This window comes from Tachysurus fulvidraco, chromosome 4 (assembly GCF_022655615.1).
Source record: "Tachysurus fulvidraco isolate hzauxx_2018 chromosome 4, HZAU_PFXX_2.0, whole genome shotgun sequence".
In the NCBI taxonomy this organism is placed as follows: domain Eukaryota; kingdom Metazoa; phylum Chordata; class Actinopteri; order Siluriformes; family Bagridae; genus Tachysurus; species Tachysurus fulvidraco.
The window spans coordinates 1,449,116-1,468,894 of NC_062521.1; the positions used below are offsets into that span (position 1 = coordinate 1,449,116).

General features: G+C 38.6%; 1 protein-coding gene across 7 annotated transcripts in view; it reads left to right on the top strand.

The window, feature by feature from the left end:
• The window catches only part of esr2b (estrogen receptor 2b), a 41,023-nt gene that overhangs the window by 13,219 nt on the left and 8,025 nt on the right, over positions 1 to 19,779 (top strand). For 2 of the 7 annotated variants that reach the window (XM_027167790.2, XM_027167769.2), the window contains exon 2: positions 1,173 to 1,256. The gene's annotated coding sequence lies outside the window, so the exon portion shown is untranslated. Of the gene's footprint in view, positions 1 to 1,172; positions 1,257 to 6,441; positions 6,694 to 10,409; positions 10,564 to 19,779 lie in introns of those variants that run through there. The other 5 variants (XM_027167778.2, XM_047812668.1, XM_027167760.2 and 2 more) reach the window with 3 other exon arrangements.

Here is a 19,779-nt window from a genome sequence, read left to right on the forward strand (position 1 = left end):
ATGCGGTTTAGAGGTAGAAGTGAAAGTTATTTAGACTTGCGTATATACCGCTAAATAATATTACGTAACAGCTGAAAGGTCAGACTGTGGAGTTGGATTATAGAGCTGGTACTGTACATCACACAGATAAAACTTTCTCGTAATGATTTCTGTGATCCGGTTTAAATCAGTGAGTCTTCTTACTGTATATATGAATTTACACATTCAGGAGTAGGATAAGAATGTAGAAGTAGGATGTGAACATGTTTCTGATACGTATACGAACTCTTGATGGACGCATCGGTACGTGTCCGGCTCGACCCGGATGCAAGCGAATGGTTCCAGATGACTATATTTAATGCAATGAATGTGTCTTGTTGGACCCTTAATGGTCCTTTGGTTGTCCTTCGGATGAAAATAATCCCAGCCCTACAACATGTAATCAGCCTCTAATTGTAATCCCCATTTATCTGGTGTCTGTCTGCAATACTTAAGCCCTTTTTTGGCTGCTTTTAGTCGTTTGTTTACGTGGAATTTTTCCTTCTCTCATCATCCCAAAAGGGTCTTGTTCTGCATGTGCATTGTTGATGACCTTCCTCACATTTACAAGTTGGGCATCTGCTCCGGAAAACAGGTTTAGATAACCGCTCCTCGCCATGGCAACCGTCCGCTTCTGAGGAGCCGAGATTGGCTACCGCCGCTACATTTCTGCTAGAATCCGTCTATCCGTCCTGTGTTGTTCAGACTGCAGGCCTGGACTGCGTCATACTTCATAAGACCGCTGTGAAAGCTTGTTCTCGTAGCTTTCGCTCAGGTATTTCTGGGCTCTTTTAGAAAGCAATAAAATCATTCTCATCCTTTTTTTTGATGCAGACGAATGTTAAGGGAATGCACACATACATGTGGCCTTTTATTTGATCATTTACTCCTTTGTTTATTTGTTAGTTGTTTTTATTTATTAGGTATAGTATTAAACAGGAATGATCTTAAAATGAGGACGAATGAGTGTACTTTTTTCTGAAAAGCCATACATAATATTTCAGTTGGAATGAAATGGTTATGATTTATGTTTAGCAGCTTAAAGTAGAGCACAAGGTCTTAAACCTCAGGCAGCTTGTCTCATAACCTGTGCTCTGCTTTCCTGCAGCTGTTTTGTTTTGTTCCCCCGTCACCACATCTTTCTGTCTTTACAGCTGGATGATGGAGAGCGATGGCAGCGACTCTGAGCTCAGTGATGCCATCAGTGCCATTCTTCAAAATGAACCTCACGCTGCAAGGTAACTCTCTAAGCGTTAATCTCTCTCTGATCAGCTCCTACGTGTGTTTGTGCGCGAGTGTGTTTGTGCATGAATGTGTGTGTGTTTGTGCGTGAGTGTGTGTGTGTTTGTGCGTGAGTGTGTGTGTGTTTGTGCGTGAGTGTGTGTGTGTTTGTGTGTGAGTGTGTGTGTGTGTTTGTGCGTGAGTGTGTGTGTGTTTGTGCGTGAGTGTGTGTGTGTGTTTGTGCGTGAGTGTGTGTTTGTGCGCGAGTGTGTGTTTGTGCGCCAGTGTGTGTTTGTGCGCCAGTGTGTGTTTGTGCGCCAGTGTGTGTTTGTGCACGGGTGTGTGTGTGTGCGGGAGTGTGTGTTTGTGCGGGAGTGTGTGTTTGTGCGCGAGTGTGTGTTTGTGCGCGAGTGTGTGTTTGTGCGCCAGTGTGTGTTTGTGCGCCAGTGTGTGTGTGTGCACGGGTGTGTGTGTGTGCGGGAGTGTGTGTTTGTGCGGGAGTGTGTGTTTGTGCGTGTGTGTGTGTGTGTTTGTGCGTGCGAGTGTGTGTTTGTGTGTGTGTTTGTGCGCGCGAGTGTGTGTTTGTGTGTGTTTGTGCGCGCGAGTGTGTGTTTGTGCGCGCGTGTGTTTGTGCGTGCGTGCGTGTGTGTTTGTGCGGGAGTGTGTGTTTGTGTGTGTGTTTGTGCGTGCGAGTGTGTGTTTGTGTGTGTGTTTGTGCGCGCGAGTGTGTGTTTGTGCGCGCGTGTGTTTGTGCGTGCGCGAGTGTGTGTTTGTGCGTGCGTGTGTGTGTGCGCGTTTGTGCGCGAGTGTGTGTTTGTACACGTGACAATATAATTTTGATATCGTGACAAACTAAACTTTAATATTTAACGTGATGCTGACGGCGTCTCAACGCCCAGCGCCAGATATGACTTACCATTCATTTTTGATTATAGCACTTTAAAGCATCTGCAGTTTGTCTAATTGCTTAGTGGACTTGGGTCTTATCGTGTCTCCCTGAGTATCTTTTTATTATAAATAAATATATTTTATATATCTTTTGTGTTATTTAGATTTCTTTATTTCTTTCATCTTTTTTTTTAAACAGCTCTGCGGTTAGATTGGATTCTGCCTCAATTACTCCATTACTTGTATAATGGAGCTTGCCAAGCGAAGTAAAGTACTTAAGTAGCTAGTGGGCTGATGGAGCTTTGTGCTTACATCATGGCAGATTGTACACCGTTCGAGCGGTTAAAGTGTTGCTAGGCAACAATCGGTGGGGGAAAAAAAACGTCGTGAAAAATCCCTGCGTGTTTACTCGCGAGCTTCTAGCCATCAATATTTCAAGCGTCAATTTTTTTGGTCATGTGACAACAGTTTGTCTCACGCTAGCAGGCCTGCTAGCAAACATGACGTAGGGAAGATTGCTGTTGCTGGACAGTAACATTAATGCCATGCATAATGCTCTATAAAGTGTGCGATTGGATGAAGAGATCAAAGCTGAGCTCCGACCTCATTGAACCCGACGGCCTTCATAGTTCCAGTAGTTGAAATTGGGATAAGATTTTTTTTTCAGCGTTTGACTCAGATGTTTTTAATGTACAGTACACTCTCGTCTTCTCCTTATTTCAGTCTGAAGAGACTCTGGTCATGACCACTTGCTTCAGCATTGGATAATACTTCAGTCTTTAATGTACAAGCAAAATATTTCCCCGTCTCCAAGAAAAGGCAGGACTACTTGTGCTGTTATTACCGTCTGTAATAGACTGGAAGAGAAATTAAATCGCTAATGCCGCAGTAATTATACAGAACGTTCAGTCCATAAGAGCAAATTCTTTTTTTTTTTCCATCTGTCTTTTCTTGATCATTGCATTCTGGAAGAGGTATTTCTTCTATTTTTTTTTTTTTATGATAAATACAAAATCCCAGATATCCACAGTCTAGCATGGTATAGAATATAAAACAATAGGGTTGAAGTTTAAGTAGCACAGAGCAGCAATCTAAAAAACGTAAAGTGTAGAATAAATGTGTGATAAAAACATTCCAGACGATATCTGGAAATTTTAGCATAGAGCTCAAATATATAAATATATAAATGTCTAAAGGCTAGAAAGAGGATCGAATTGATAAGGTTTACACACAAAAACCGATCAAAATGTGAGGTTTGCTTTGAGAAAACACAGCTAATGTTTAATAAGTAATAGTTTAAAAGTGTTCATGAAGACAGAGAGAAAGAAACCACTGATAAGGACAAAGATGTAAAGGTAGAATAGAAGGATAGTTTCTTGACTCTGTGTGCCTTTTAATTTCACCTCAGAACCAAAGGATTGTGGGAAATCCATTCAAAACCTGGAACCTTGTGTGTGTGTGTGTGTGTGTGTGTGTGTGTGTGTGTGTGTGTGTGTGTGTGTGTGTGAGAGAGACAGAGAGAGAGAGAGAGAGAGAGAGAGATGTCAGTACATTTCAGACAGAGGGAGAGACAAAGTGAGGTAAGAGAGGGGAGATAGAAAGGGGGACAAAGTGAATGAAAGGGAGTCAGAAAGGATGAAGAGGAGTGGAAAGGGAGAGCGAGCTGCGACAGAGAGAGAAGGAGACGAGCGCTTCTTTTATTCTTTTCACTTTGTAAAGTTCTAGGGCTCCTTAGAGCCGACTTCATCACCGCTGCTTCCGAGAGCAGAGATGGACGTCTGAAAGCTCTGAGGCGACCTGCTAGACAGGAAGTAGTGATGTGAGAAATCACTGTATCCCAGAAGAAGGATTTTTACAGATTTTGCTATTGCTAACGAGATATTTATTGATGCCACGTTTTAGACTTTACGATCAGTAAGCTGTTATATGATCAGTTTATAGTTGTGTTTAACTATCATGAGCGAGAACGCCCTGTTCTCATTTACATTATAACAGCTATAAACCATCCTTCCTTCACCCCCCACCCCCCCGAAAATACGAAGCAATAAACTCGTCTGTCCTGAAGATGTCAGACGAGATCAGGGCTTTATGTGAGAGTGTGACATAGCTGTTGCGAAGCTCTGACACTGGAGACTCCTTCAGTAAATGTTAAAAAAAAAAAAGCAAATAAAATCTCCAGACCAAATATCGACGTCTGCATGCTAATGTGACCGCTTTTTTTTTTCTCTAAAGTTTTTTTGTCCTTTACAGGAGCCCCTTTGAATGAGCTGTTGCTATGGAAACGATAACAGGTTATATAACCGAGCGCATTTATGTAAACTTGAAATTTTTTAGCTGTACTGCTGTTAAAAAAAACTAATCAAACCCTGCTGACATGGCTCCTGAAAGAAACGGATCAGCTTGGTTCTGAATTACTGAGTGCTCTCTCTCTCTCTCTCTCTCTCTCTCTCTCTCTCTCTCTCTCTCTCTCTCTCTCTCTCTCTCTCTCTCTCTCTCTCTCTCTCTCTCTTTCTCTCTCTCTTTTTTCTTTCTCACCTTCACAGCTAGACTGTAGAGTCCTGCTCACTGTAACGTTTCGGTTTTAAGGAGGTTTTTTCCCTGAAATATTTTCCAGGAGGTCCCTTCCAATGTTCTGAACACTTCAGAGGGCTGGTAGAAATTCTAATTCATCAGTCGTTCTTCTACGTAATGGAAATCATTTCTTCTCTTTTCTTACAAGAATTTCTCAAAGAAAAGGCCTATTGGTTAGAGACTTTTTTCTTTCGTTCTATTGCTCGATCGCCTCCAGAAAGTCACAAGTCTGTCTGTCGGTCCAGTGAAGCTCGGTTAAATGAGCAATGAAGGTTCATGACAGGCTTCGGTTCAGTCACTGGTCTCCTTTACGTGACAGGCCGTGCAGTGAAGCGAGCGTAACGATTTAATGTTGGTTCTAAACCTATGACGGTACAGTGATCCCTCGTTTACCCCCGGAACCCCTCGCGATAGGTGAAAATCCGCGAAGTAGGATTGGCCCTAAGTTTGACCTTTTCACTGATGGTCATCATCTTCCTCTTCCTCTTGGGCTCACTAGAGGAATCTTTCGCAGGGGCACGGCGCTTAGGAGGCATCGTAAGGGCTTAACGAAAAGTTAATTTCGAACACAATACGTGAGACACAGTTGACAGCGTTAACGAGAGTGGTGAGATACGACAAGGGAAGAAGCTGGGAGAGGATGCGATGATACGCAGCCAGTCAGCTTAGATCTCGCGTCGGAAACCAATCATGTGCCTTGTCTGAGTGCCCGTAGGTATGTACAAAGCCTCTGAGAGAGTTTCTCTCTTTGTCTGGCATCCTGGGAAACCGGTTTTATTTTTATTTTTCGATGAATATTTTTGAAAAATCATCGATGCACTGTGGCCGCGTAACTTGAAACGCGAAGTGGCGAGGGATTACTGTATATACACTGTGTATAAGTGAACAACAGGGTGGTGTTTATTCTGAAGCCTAATTTTAGTCCAATTGTTTAGTCGAATTTTGCACCGTAGGTAAAAACCAAAGCTGGATTATGTGCAGCAGACACGCCCACTTTTCATGCTGGCATTGTGGACGTTGAGATGCCGCTATACAGTACCATAGTGCTTGGTTCAGCATTGTGTTAAACATTAAAGCACAGTTTATTTTATCATTGTCAGCAAAATATCTCTTAGAGCTTTGAATCAGGACACACTGGGCTACCTTTTACTAGCCAGCTGGCATTAGATCATATAAATAGCTTATGTAACCTACTGTCTGAAAATATTCACGTTAACAACGGCCAACATTTGTACTCAACATATTTTTTTGTGTGGCTGAAGCGAGTTACGCGTCGGGATGGAGAAGCGTGCTTTAATCTTGTTTGTTTGCAGTGTAAAGGTTATGATAAGGATTAAAATCAAGCTGATGGAAACAGATAAAGTATTTAATTAACTTTGTCACAATAAACAGCACGCTGTGCAATAGGTCACATATCACACAGTCCTGTCCTAACACGCGCTTCACTACCGATCTCGTCGTCTCTCCGCTTAAAATTCTCGATGCAGTGCCAGTTAACCGAAGACCTCAACGTTATTGGTCATTTCTTTGCAAAACATTCAGACACAGGGAGTGAAACAGTGACCGAAACCTAGAACACATAGTCCTGGTCAAAGTCTGCATCGCTCTCAAACTTGCACTTTGGATACAGTGAAGCAAGCAGGTGCCGTTTTATGCCTTAAATCCGCTTTAGTGCACACAGAGTTAATATTAAGTTGATGACGTTTTCCTGTTGGGTGAAGTGCAGTATTTCCTGTAACAGACGTTCTGACTATAACTCGGATCGCAGGCCGAAGTTAACACGCACGCTTTGACGCGTTATCGTTTCTATAGCAACAGCTCATTCACATAGACTCCACTTAATCGAAGTAGTATAACGTGTATAATGTGTGTGTAAGATTTTGACGCGGTGTGGTTTTCTGTTAAGATACGTTTCTTTAACATTGATTGAAGGAAACTCCAGTGACGCAGTGTCGCATCTTTTTCCACGTTTTCAAGCCAGACAAGTTTACTACGGTAACGTGTCTTTTTTTTTTACGGATGTTCCACATTGATGACTGTAACTATAAACAGATAAAAACTACCATGTGAAATAATCTACTTCAGTCTCCATTAAAGGTGGGGTCTCCGTTGTTTGAGAAACGCTTCAGAAAACTGCGTTAGGCCGCCAAAAAAAACTAACGTGTAGCCAATGAGCAGAAAGGGGCGTGGCTTGTCGATACGGGCGGAGAGAGTGTTCAGTGCGCGCGTGTGACATTAGCAGAAAGCGGTTTTAACATTGACATGGAGGATAAAAACAAAGAAAGAAAGCGAAGAAAGACTTACGATAAGGCAAGAAGTAGGACGTGTTAATATAGGATCAGCTTTCCAGCGCTGGAGAGAACTGAACGTTTTCCGTGTGAAACGGATCTAAACCTTTCACGATACAACACACAGTACTATAAAAACACATTTGTATTACCATAGTATTACTCATTGAGTTCATTTATTGATAAAAATATACCCTCGGTCAGCTGCCCCAACAGGTTCTGCCATAATACTTGTCTGGTGTATGTGTGGGGCGGAGCTATCGAAACAGGGGTGGGACCCATTTGGGTTAGGGGCATGTTTGTTTGGTGTAATTTAACTTGTTTTGGTGTAATTTAACTGTAATTAAACTGCCATTGAGTATACTATAAATCTGTCCGTGACAGGACCACATATTAAGATGATCTCTGAGCCGTCCAAGCCAATTGGCACATATCTAAAATCGGGCCTTAAAAAAAACTCATGCTCTTCTTGTGTGTTCTCACTATTACTCCACTGAAAAGAACTTCTTCCTGTCATTGAAAAAATACTAATAATTCACAATCTGTATCACGCTCTTCACTTTCTTCCCCTGTCTTGTCCTGTCACACTCACATGCTGATGTGAGAAGCTGTGTTGTTTCTGAAGGAAAAAAAATTACGAGCAGGTTTTTGTCGGCCCATTTAGCATGAGCATTTTAAATGTCAAATCTGGTGTTGAGAAACATCAGGCCGTTTCTCGCACAAACTTTGCATCCCCGCTACGAAGCGCGCGTTTCCGAAGGCCAGCGATTAAAGTGCGCTCTCGTCTTGGCTTCTAATGGGGTTCATCGGGAACGGTTTGTATGAGTCAGAACGCTTTTAGGTCGCGTCGTCGTAGCAGTACGGAGATAGACGTCCTATTTTCACCACCGGGGGAGAGCGCTTCTCATCAGGGGAGAGATTAGAGCACACTGAGCTATGAAAATGCGCACTTAAAGCCCTTTCAGTTTGACCACTCCAGCAGAGAGGTTTAGACCAGTCCACAAAATGGAAACACGCAAATACGTGGAATTACACTGTGCTGTGTTTGTGAAAGAGCACCGCCATGTTGACCAGCAAGGTTGACCACATTAAAGCTTCTCAACTGGGGAATATTCCTGACCATGTTAGCAGAAAGTTGGCTCTTCTCTGTTATTCTAAATATTTTATCACAAAGAAAATAGACCACTTGTTTGACTAAATTATAAAATTTAAAACGTTTTATTGAAACTCGATTAATTAGTGATTAAAATAGCTCGAATTGTGAATTGACACTATCTATCTATCTATCTATCTATCTATCTATCTATCTATCTATCTATCTATCTATCTATCTATCTATCTATCTATCTATTGTATCAGTGCATGTGCAAATTGAGTGCAAAATAAATCTGCAACAAATGCATCTAATAAATCAAGATATTTTTTAGTTTTTTTTAATGTCACCGTTATAAACAATGTCATAGTTTATACAAATGAATGAATTACCATAATTTACTTTACATTTACGAAACATTACTTTAAAATGCAGTTTATTTAAGTGCAAAAATAAATCTAAACATTTTTACTTAATTTATTTTGAATTTTTTACATTTTAATAACCAAATCTTTTAAATTAAAGTAGTGTATTGAGTTGTGCTCTACACTGCCACCTGTTGGTGCTGCAGCCACATTGAAAGAAAATCACACAAATATCTGAACTGATCATCAGCATCGTCACATTAACACATCAGTGGATGTGGTGTAAACTGTACACCATGCGGTCTTTGAGTGGTGCAGTGGTTTATGAGTAGTCTTGCCCAACTTTAGGCCGTGTATTGTTTTGGACACAGTGTCGTCTCCTCCCCTATGCTGTATTCGCTCGTATCTAGTAGACTTTACGTAATACATAAATACTCCTTTGCTTTTAAGCCGTAGAGAGAAAAAAATTTACACACATTTAATGTCATCGTCGAGTTGTAATTACGACAAATAAAGCATACAAAAATGTAACGACGTTAATTACCACAACATTTGATGCTGCTTTGATTGACTGAACTTTAATTTTAAATGTTACCGTTAAAAAAAAAAAGTATATTTGGAAATGATGACGGTGGTCAATAAAGGTTTGAGTATGATGTAGACACGTGTGTCGCTATTATATACAATGATTCCAGTGCTACGTCTGTTACTTTTCACACAGTAAGATCCTAATATACTCCAGAATTCAGTAAGAGAGACTGTGATTTGTGGCTTAAGACGAAAGACAATTCTGTTCTGTCTAACTGGATAAATGCAGAACATCTCCATGAACAGAGTGCTTGCGTAATCATTAGCTAGCTACACTCCTGAAAGCTGTAAGTTTGTCCTCTGGTTTCTTTCTATCATAAATCACAGGTCAATAAAATGCTCTTGTTATTTTATTTATTTATTTTTAATATAAATCCGACATGTTTTCTACACAGTTTTAACGTTTATATTAGGTGTTCAAAGACTACTAATCTCTACTACTGGCCAAAGAAGTGTCATTTTATGGAGAATCACATATTAAAAATTACTAAAAAGTCACACAGACATAGCTTAACTTGTACTTTATAATTCTACGCCACGGATAACCTTCCTACAAGGACAGTTTTGTTGTTAAAGCATGATAACGACCTTCGTGTTTTTCTAGGAAATTTTAAAACACTGACTGAACAATCCTCTTTGCCCACTTTTTTTTAAATTGTATAACATGATTTCAAGGTGCGTTCGTGTCTCCTCTAATCGATAACGAAAACATCCGACAGGAACGTCTCACCACGAGGTGTAACAAACAGCGAGATAGGAGATAGCATAAAACATATTTAACCTTTCGATGCTTAAAATAGGACTTTAAACGTAGACCTGACAGCATGAGGAAAGAGAAGATAAATCATTACACCTAAAATTTAAAAAATAAATTAAAATTTCACTTACTTTATAAAAAATATTTACACTGTTAACCAAATGTACAGAAAGTATCATTATTCATTTTATTTATTTATTTTTTTAAAAATGCTTTGTTTAGATCCATTGCATGTTGAAGCTGCTTTGAATCATTTGTCACTTTTGTGCGTAGGGGCACTGCCATGATGGAACGGGTTTGATCCTCTTGGTTCTAGTGAAAGGAAATTATGATCTATACAACTGTGTGCTAACTGGTATTGACTAACTTTCTAGCAGCAGTTTGGGGAAGATCTGATGGTCAGGGTGCACATACTTCAAACACACATTGCATTGAGCATTGCACATAGTCTAAATAGCAGGAGCAACTACGGTGGTTCATACGTGTGCACGAACACGTTTAAACACCAACCCGTTCTCTTTAATTAAATGTTGAATTGATTATTGATTTCGTAGTTCATTAGCACTCAAGTGCGCCGTCTATAACAAGGTGGTACAGTTTACAGCGCGTTCCCGCTGTGCGCGCACACGATGCGCAGTGCACGTCGCCCCGCCCACCTCTGCTCTGCTCTGCTCTGCTCTCGACGCTCTCGTGTGCGCGCGCGCACTCTCTCACACCACCAGTTGATCAGAGTAGAAGAGTGAAATCCGCAGCGCAGCTGTTCTCATTTAGCCGGTGAGTCCCAAAGATTATTGTCTTTTAAAGTCCTCCATTACTTTTGTTAATAACGCAGGTTATTGTGTATTATTCTAGTTTTCAACTTAGTTAGTGATACGAAGTGATTTTTGTAAGCGTTTGTTGTGTGCAGCCGCGCGCACGAGCCAACTGTCACCTCCTGACAGTTTGTTCTCAATCGCCTCAGAATTTCACAGAAAACTTTAGCATCGATGCTAATTTAGTCACGACGGTATTTTTAACGCCTGTTCGGTACAAAAATGACACTAAAACATTTTTTGTTTTGTAAATCTTAAAACCTTGACGAATTAACTCGATTATGCTTAAAAACTATTTTGTTATTCATCTGTAAAATACGTCGAATTCACTCATAAACAATTACATCAATGTTATATGGCTGGACGTTTGATGTCGTTATTATTGTATTTTTCTTACATTGGATGTGTTTCAAATGAGCCAGAATGTGGTCAAAGGGCAAACACATGGATCGTGTATTTTTTTTATTTACTTTTTCCTTACCCCTTCTACATAAACTGTGGTGTTTTGTGTAAAGCAAACATGCCCCAAAAAAGATATAGAACATATCATAAAGTGTGATTAAGACAGTCAGTAATTATCATTTCATATTTAGTCTTGGAATTAGTGTGAGGCACAATATTTATATAATACATAACAGCTTTAAAATGGTGTATTTTTCCTAGAGTAGTATCTGAAATACTAAAAAAGTAGCTTAAATTGAGAAATTCGATAGCTAATGAGGCAGCATAGGAAATAAGGATCGTAAAAAGTTGCTGATCATTACAATAACAGATAATTAGATAGTGGGCTGAACACCCTTTATTATTTCGTACAGTTCAGAGTATCTCCAGTAGAGGCACAACTGTGCACATACACACACCAAGAGATAACCTTAATGAGTGCAGCAGGTGGGGTGTGACTGTCCAGGACACAGCACCGTACACACATGTACACGCTTACGGTGAGACAGAGCTGATAAATAGGATAAGGTTAAACACAACGAAGCCCTTCGTGCAAGATTAACACTCGCACACCTAGATGTCTCGTGTCGTGTGAAAGTTCTCACTTAGAGGGGCGGTGGTGTTGGGTTTTGGTGTGTAATGTTGATGTATCTGAGTCTCTGCATACAAATGTTTGAGATAAAGCCTGTGTGTGTGCTGATCTGGCACGACATGCAGCAGAGTGTTGGTCATAGATTATGTGGTGCGTCCACCATACAGGTCTCCTTCGTGGTACCTCCTACATACGATGCACACCGTCTGACCAATTAAAAGGTGTACCTATGACGCTTGCTGTCTGACCAATTAGATAACTGAATTCAATCACACAGATGTGTAAAATATATTTCATTATCTCAGTTTTATTATCTTCTATACAGGACCAGGTATTAGTATTATTATAAACTTTTTTTACTTAAAAAAACTACATATGAAAAATTTAACCCCCAGCATTTACAATAAAGTACATTGAACCCCTAATTTTTTATTTCTCATTAAGTTGAATGCATCCATGGGATAATATGAATATACAGTTTTTGAACATTTTAATAAATTGTACATTTTTCTATAAAGTGGCTCAGTTGTAGCATTAAAACATCACATTGTTGGTTTTATATAGAATAAAATTGTCTATTTCTGCCTGCAGAATCTGTTTATCTATCTATCTATCTATCTATCTATCTATCTATCTATCTATCTATCTATCTATCTATCTATCTATCTATCTATGTCTGTCTGTCTGTCTGTCTCTGTCTGTACACACAATACATATTTTAGAAATTATTAATATTACAGACTGCTGTGTAAATGAGATTCTCCCATGTGACCGTTGTCTTTTTGCGATTGGTTGTCTTCCGCATTAGTTAAATTGCATTTATTTTGTGAAAGTAGGTGTGTCTTGGCCACATTTATTGCCGAAATGTACTGAGACTAATAGTGAGTTGAATGAACAGCACTAGCTGGTTGAGTCTCTCTCTCTCTCTGCCACACACTTGTTTTTCGGTCAGTCTTCCCCTTTCTCTGTTTTCTTGCTTGTGTTTTTTTTTTTCTGACACAAAGCCCCCCCAGCTCACCTCCTCTGTCATGTCTGTGCATTTTTCCTTCTTCTTCTCTTCCCTCATTGCTCACAAAGAGACGGGAGCTTTTTCAAGTGCTCCTTTCTTCTTAATTAGTAGAGAGAGAGACCGACAGAAAACCTGGCTATGTTTGTGATTTGGATTGTGATTTGGAGTGGGGTGCAAAGCTAAATAAATGTGTGTGAGACGTTTTGGTGTATGTATCTGTGTATAAGAAATTTGTTTATAGACAGTGTATTTATTATAAATTTTTTTTGGCTGGGGGGGCGCCCGCTTGGGACATTTTGGATTGCCCTTGAGCTTGCAGTGAGGCCTTATTAGGATGGTGTGGTGTGTGTGTAGGGGTTCTTCGTCCTGTCCTTGGCCCTTTGTTCACCACCGGTATGCGTGTCTGGCTCGGTGCTGATGTAGGGAGGTGATGTCGCTGAAAGCTTTTGATCAGTTTTTTTTTTTTTTTTTTTTTTTTTAATTTAATTGAAGAAATGCGCTCAAAGTTTATTTTAGACTCAAACGAAGAGGATATGGGATCAAAGGGATAAAGGAGAGGATGAAGCTTGTGATGTGATTAGAAAAATACTACGAGTATTACACCATTTGAAGACATTTGTTTGATGCTCAGTGAAAATTGTTAAAGCGAGTTTGATGTGTTTATAAAACGCTTCAACCTTAACACTCTGTCTTCAGTGGATCTCACTTTCTGCACAGGTTTAGGGCTTTGAGTTAAAACAAAACAAACAAAAAAAAAACTGTCTCTAGTGATGCATTAAAAATCAACTAAAAAACTTTATTAACTCTAAAAAAGAAAGAAAAAAAACAGAGGCTGTTAAGAATCCAAGTGTTTATCACAAACAGTAACCGGAACGAACTTGTCTCTCAAATGGTCTGTGATGTTAAAAGCAACTGTAAACAGATTAATAGCGTGATTGTTCTGAATCACTGTGGTACTGTATAAGTGAAAGAGAGTACAGATTGTGCCTTTTTGGTATTGTGAAATATAATGATGGGTCAGTTGCTGTTTTAAGATGTCAACCAAGTGAACCCAGTACAGATGCTCAAACCGATGTTAATATTTCACTCCTTGTTTCTTGGCGTAGATTTTGTTTGCTTTAGATACTTTAATTTTCCAAAAATGTCAAATGTAGTTTGTAAAGTCTGTAATAGATGTAGGAAGTAAGAGGTTTGTCCTGTCCAGAGTAGTGTGTGATCAAGGTATCAGCTCCATGCCATGAGAGAATATGATGCCTAGTGGTGTGTGTGTTGGCAGTGAGCCCTTTCACCTTTTACCTCTGTTGTAATTTATCATGGCAACCATCCAGGTTACACGCACACTAATCAAAAGAAAAAAAGACCAACTGAGCTGTTTGTGTTAGACACAGAACTCTTAAGTCAGTTTCAAAGATGCTGCATGTGGCCACAAATTTTTGTGAAATAATATTTTGTATAGTTGGTTTCATTGCAGATCATGGCACACAAGAACGTAACTGCCACTGAAGTTTGTTATATAAGAGTAAATAAAAATGATGCTGAAAAGAGATGAATAAAAACAAAGCAAAATTTGGATTGAGACAGAAAACTAATCAAATCTAATGTATTAAAATTGAACGAGTTTACAAGTATTGATAAAATCACTGAACGGTTCCTCAGCAAGTTAGTTCTGTAAAAGTTGGACGACATAAAAAGAGTCTGTAACTTTAGCAGTTTGAGTCAGTGCTGACAGTGGCTTTTTATTCCCCCCCATTTATTTTATTAACGTTCTCTTCTGCCAGCTCTGACTCTAACGATCTTCCTCCTGACTGAAAGATGATTATTAAGATTTGTGCTAAAGCAGAACACTTTCCCTTCACACACTACTACTGTACACTCTACTTGCTGAAAATATTTACATTTAATTGGCATGTATGGCAAAATACATTAAGTTCAGGCTCCCATATTTCACATTCAAGCAGTTATAAGTTCCAGTTTGTGGAGCCTGTGTTAGATTTTCTATTTCAATTAAAAATCTGCCTTTTCTCCAGATATTTGCACCTAAGCTTTTTAATCTGATGTTGATATTATGAATGAAAAGGTCAAAGACTCTGCAAGGTTTCAGGACTCTTCTCTTTAATTATTATTAAAAACACACACACACACACACAACTGTAAACTGCTTGCACATAATTAAAAAGAGATTCTTTTAAAAAATATTGCTGTATCAAGTGAGAGTTTAGCATTCTAAAACTTAGAATATCTCCTCTTTACTTCTTTCCTTGATTAAAATGATCCAATGGCGTATTAGTTACTGTTGTTGATTTGTAACGTAAGGTAAATAAAAAAAACAACAACAAAAAAAAAAACGTGGACTTCTGCAGTATACAGGGATGAACAAAGTTATGAACATTGCCCAATTTCAAATTTTGGTTGTACAGAAACAATTAAACCTGGCTAAGAAGTGGAAGATAAGTTTTAATGGAGATATTTTAATTTATTTATTAATTAATTAATATAAAAATTAGTTTGGTTCATTTTTCTGAAAATAATCACCGCCAACGTCTCATGATCAAGCTGAATCCATAATACAAACCCAAAGTTGACTATCACACAACTGTGTTTCTTTCTTGGCTTAAACAGCAGCAAGTGCAATTTGTACATATTCTTGAACGGCACATTGTTTACAGTTATGTTTAACAGTGTGAAACGTCCATGAAGCAAGTTTTGGTCTGTTGCAGCATGTCAGAATATCACATACTGTACATAGCAGCTGTATCTGAGACTGAATGTTCCTAATATAAATATTTCCGAGTAACCGATAAAACTGCCAGGCTGTGCGTTTATTGTTGTGCATTCTGTGGATAAAATAATCGTCAACCTTTGTTGTGTGTTAACTTCTAGAATATAATCGTGTTTCCTTTCTCAGGGTGTGTTTAGAAATAAATTTTAACGAATGAACATTTTCTCAATAAAAATCCAAGACTGATTTAGAGAAGTATTCAGACTCTTTGTTAAAGGCGCCTAGATAGATACAGTTTATCCTGTTTGCTTTAAATGTTTCCAAATGTTTAGAACTTGACGGAGTTCATGTTCAAGTGATTGAACATGATTAGAAATGATCCACTGTGTGTTGAAAATCCAACTGTGCACATCAGACCAAAATCCAAGCTACAAAACTTAGCAGACCTCAAAGATCTCGTTGTGTTGAGACTCGTATCTTGGCGAGGATGTGAAACCATGAAGGGCCTGGTCGGTACTATTACTCCCTGATCGACTGAACCTTCATGAGGATGTGCTTTTAATGGACACCGCAGAGCACTTCTTTAAGTCTCCCTAAACAAAATGATGAGAGCTCACTCTAAAAGAGCTATAAGTCATCCGCAGAGATGTGAGAACCTGTTGGAAAGACAACCATCTCAGAAATCCTCCATATTTGTTACAGAAAAGTACTAAGGATTTCTGGTCTGATGAGACAACAAACATTCATGCTCTATTTAAGACTGAATTACTGTATGTGTGCTTTCACCTGCAAGTGTGCATGTGGACAAATGTGAAGCTTAGTTAGAGCTCCAGATCTAAGGTCACTCAGCTCGAGCGGCTTTCCTGGGCTGTTCGAGCTGACGTGTCTCTTCTCTCAGTTTCCTCTTTTTCTTTCTTTGCATTTTCTTACTGTGACTTTTAATGCACAGAAAATTTCACATCAAATTTAAAAAAAAAAAAAAAAAAAAAAATACAATTCTCAAGGATAGTTTCAGACCTCCAGTCAAAAGATCTTTGGATGTCTCAATTTAGTGACTTTATTATACATATAAGCATGCTGATGATTATCTCTTTCGTAAAGAAGAGGAAAAGTCAAAGAAAAGGAAATTTACACAAGGGAAACGTTCAGTGATGGGAAATAAAGCAGAAAGACCACTAGAAAGTTTAGAGCCATAAATGATAATGAGGATAACAGTAAAGTGCATTCATCAGATCTGTTCCTGTGAGATGTGTCCGTGATGTCCAGAATTTTTTTTTCTTTTTTCCCCCTTAACATAATCTCAGAAGGTTGACATTTTGCTTTTTCTGTATGTGTGTGAAGTAGATTGACATTTTTAATTGAATCCAGATGAAATGTGTATGAACTATACTACAGGATGTAGTATATCAGTCAGTACCCCCAGGTTCCTTCTGTAACCCAGGGAATCTGTCTTTGGGCACGAACATTACACTGCCTAATTATCTGCCCTAAGCTTGACTGTCTGTCGTTAAAAAGGTCAGGAATGATGCATCTGAACAGGTGGACAAATTTAGCCATAGATGGATGTGATAAAATTGCGGGGGCAGACATTTCGTCTCGTAAGATTTTAAAAGAAATGACACGCTTTGGTCACGTTTTTTTCCCTTCTCGTGATTTTTCTGTTTAAACTATCACATTGAACGACGTAATCACCCAGAACTTTTAGGCTGAAAGAAGTGGAAGTCAAGGATTTTCACATTTTCTTAATATTTTCTTAATTTTTAGTTTTGAAGTCAGGAAAAGTGACACGTACTATCAGTAGTGCATTAAATGGATTTCAATAAAACATCTCACTGTTTAACAGAAGTATACGGATAGATTTTATTTCACATTAATAAACTCATAATGTCCTCCAGTACACTGACAGAAAGTGACGCCTCATTTGTCTCGGTTTAATCAAAGCAAGCGCTTTAGTCCTAAAGTATGTTTCAGTGGGAATAAACTTTTTAAAGGAGTGTCTTAAAGAGGAGATGAACTGACATCTGTGAGAAATTTTCATCTCTTAAAAAGAGATGAATACATAAAATGTACATGGTTTATGCAGTAAAACTTGTATCCTCAACAGTATAAAATCAGTCAAGTTGCAGCTTCTGCCCAGTAATTTCTGGAATAAGACATAGAAATCTTAGTTTGTTCTTGTTTGCCTCATAAATCTCTTACTACTAAAACCTTTTAGCCAAAAACTTATTATTTATTGGGTGGAAAAAAATATCTTTGCCAACAGGATATGAGGAAATTCAAAGGCTTTTTTTTTTTTTTTCTTCTTCTTTTTTTTCTTTTTTTTTTTTTTCTTTCTTTTTTTTAACGGATTAGTGTTTGAGTGAATCTGTAGCAGGGCACGTTGTGTACTTCCACATAGAAGAAATCATACATATCATTGTGCAGGTTATAACTTATACGTTCATACCACGACCAAAAGAGAAAGGTCTGCTGTAGCTAAATGTCTTTTAGCAGCATGAAGTGAATTGCAGCAACAAGCAGGTGACCTTTGATACAGTGCTTTGATTTAGTGCAAAAAAAAAGTGCATGGACTTGTGAATGCAGAGAGACAGCATGACCTGTGGAGGTAGAGAATGAGATCTCCTCTCTCTTTCCCTTCACACACGTGCTGAGAACAGGGTGGTCCAAATGTCCTATCAAAGTACAATAAACTGGGAATAGGTTATTAAAAGACTAATGGAATTGACAGATAAGTAATCGATACAAATTCTTTTTACAGAACTTGCTCAAGATGTCCACAAAGGGGAATTGTTTAAATTCATTCTTACTTGCACAGATACATCAAGTTCAGAAAAAAATGTACATTAACCTTATGATTTTGCACTAGGATGGATGGCAATAATTAAAATATTTATGTTTAATTAACGTCCACAATAATGAGACATTCTGGCTTCACCTTTGTCCATCCTTTTATTCTGCTCAGAGAGCTGTAGATTCTGTGATTCCTCATCTTTTTTGATTAATGGAGAGATCATAAATAAATCCATCATCTCTCCGAGCTTTAACGTACTTCCCAGGCTCATGTTTCGTGTTTTCAGATAACTGACTCACAGGGTTAAAAAATAAATAAAAAATTGGTAAAAGAAACGTAGATGTCGCTTCAGAGGTTGTGAGGTTTTATAAAAATGGTCTAACACCAGAGTTGTGTGCTTTTAAATGACTACAGGTTCTCGAGTGTGTAGTTCACTTATACCACAGCAATGTACCAGTAATTACAGCAAACACCGCACTGCACATTTAAAAGGTTTATGGTTCGAGTTCATGTAATCTGATGTAAACAGTCTCTCCTATCTCTCTGTGTCACTCTCATTCACACATGCAGTCTCACACTCATTCCTAACAGCAAGAATCTGTCTTCCTTACTGAACAGATTCACGTGCAGGACAGCTTTTACATAGCATCGATGCTGGAGGTTTCTTACATAATTGTTGGAAAATTTGAGAATAAATAATAATTTGTATTTTGTTAGCATTGATTAGTTTTTTTTTAATATGCATTTTTATCTTTGCAATGATAAATGTTATTTCGATATACACCTCCCACCTGAAACTCGCCACCCCACCCACCCCAACCCGAGTGCTTCAATAAAAAAAATAAATACAGTTCTGCACACACACAGTCTGGCATAGTGTTGAAATGTTGTTTCCCGGGTATAGATTGTTCTTCATTCCGTTCTTTGTTGTTTTCTCCTCCGGATTGTGATAAGTGGGTTCAGTGTGTTCTTTCTGTCAAGCCATAGAGGTGTTGACCCTCAGCCTGCATGTCTGTGTCTATTGACACTATTACGTAAAAACAGAACCAAAAAAAAAAAAAATTAACCCAAGACCTTTAGCACAATATTTCTGTGCGTGTGTGATTCCCTCTCAAAGTTCAAGGACTTTATCCATCTCATAGAAATGGCACGTTTTTCTTAGATGTGCTGCCATTTTCAAGACAAAAAGTCCAGGAATTGATTCTAAAATGTAATGTAAAATGTTGAGGGGAGGAGAAAATTTATCTATCGATCTGGCACTCGGTAGTGGTAATAGACTTCAGACTGCATCGAAGCGACACAACAAGTGGTGAAATAAATGTGTTATGGACCAGTTATCCTGTCTGGGACAGATTTTATCCGAAAAGAGCACTTAAAGTAACAGTCTTTCAAAGGATACGTCGACCCAGGATCCGTTTCAAAGAACCACCTCAACACCTGAAAAACAAAAAAGTAGCACTTGCTATTTATTTATTTATTTATTTATTTATTTATTTATTTATTTATTTATTTATTTATTTGAGATAACAGCACTTGTGTCTCATTACCATTTCTGTAGAAATACGCAGCATGCAATATTTAACATTTTTTTTCCCCTCAGTCTCTCCTACACAGGAAAGAATTTAG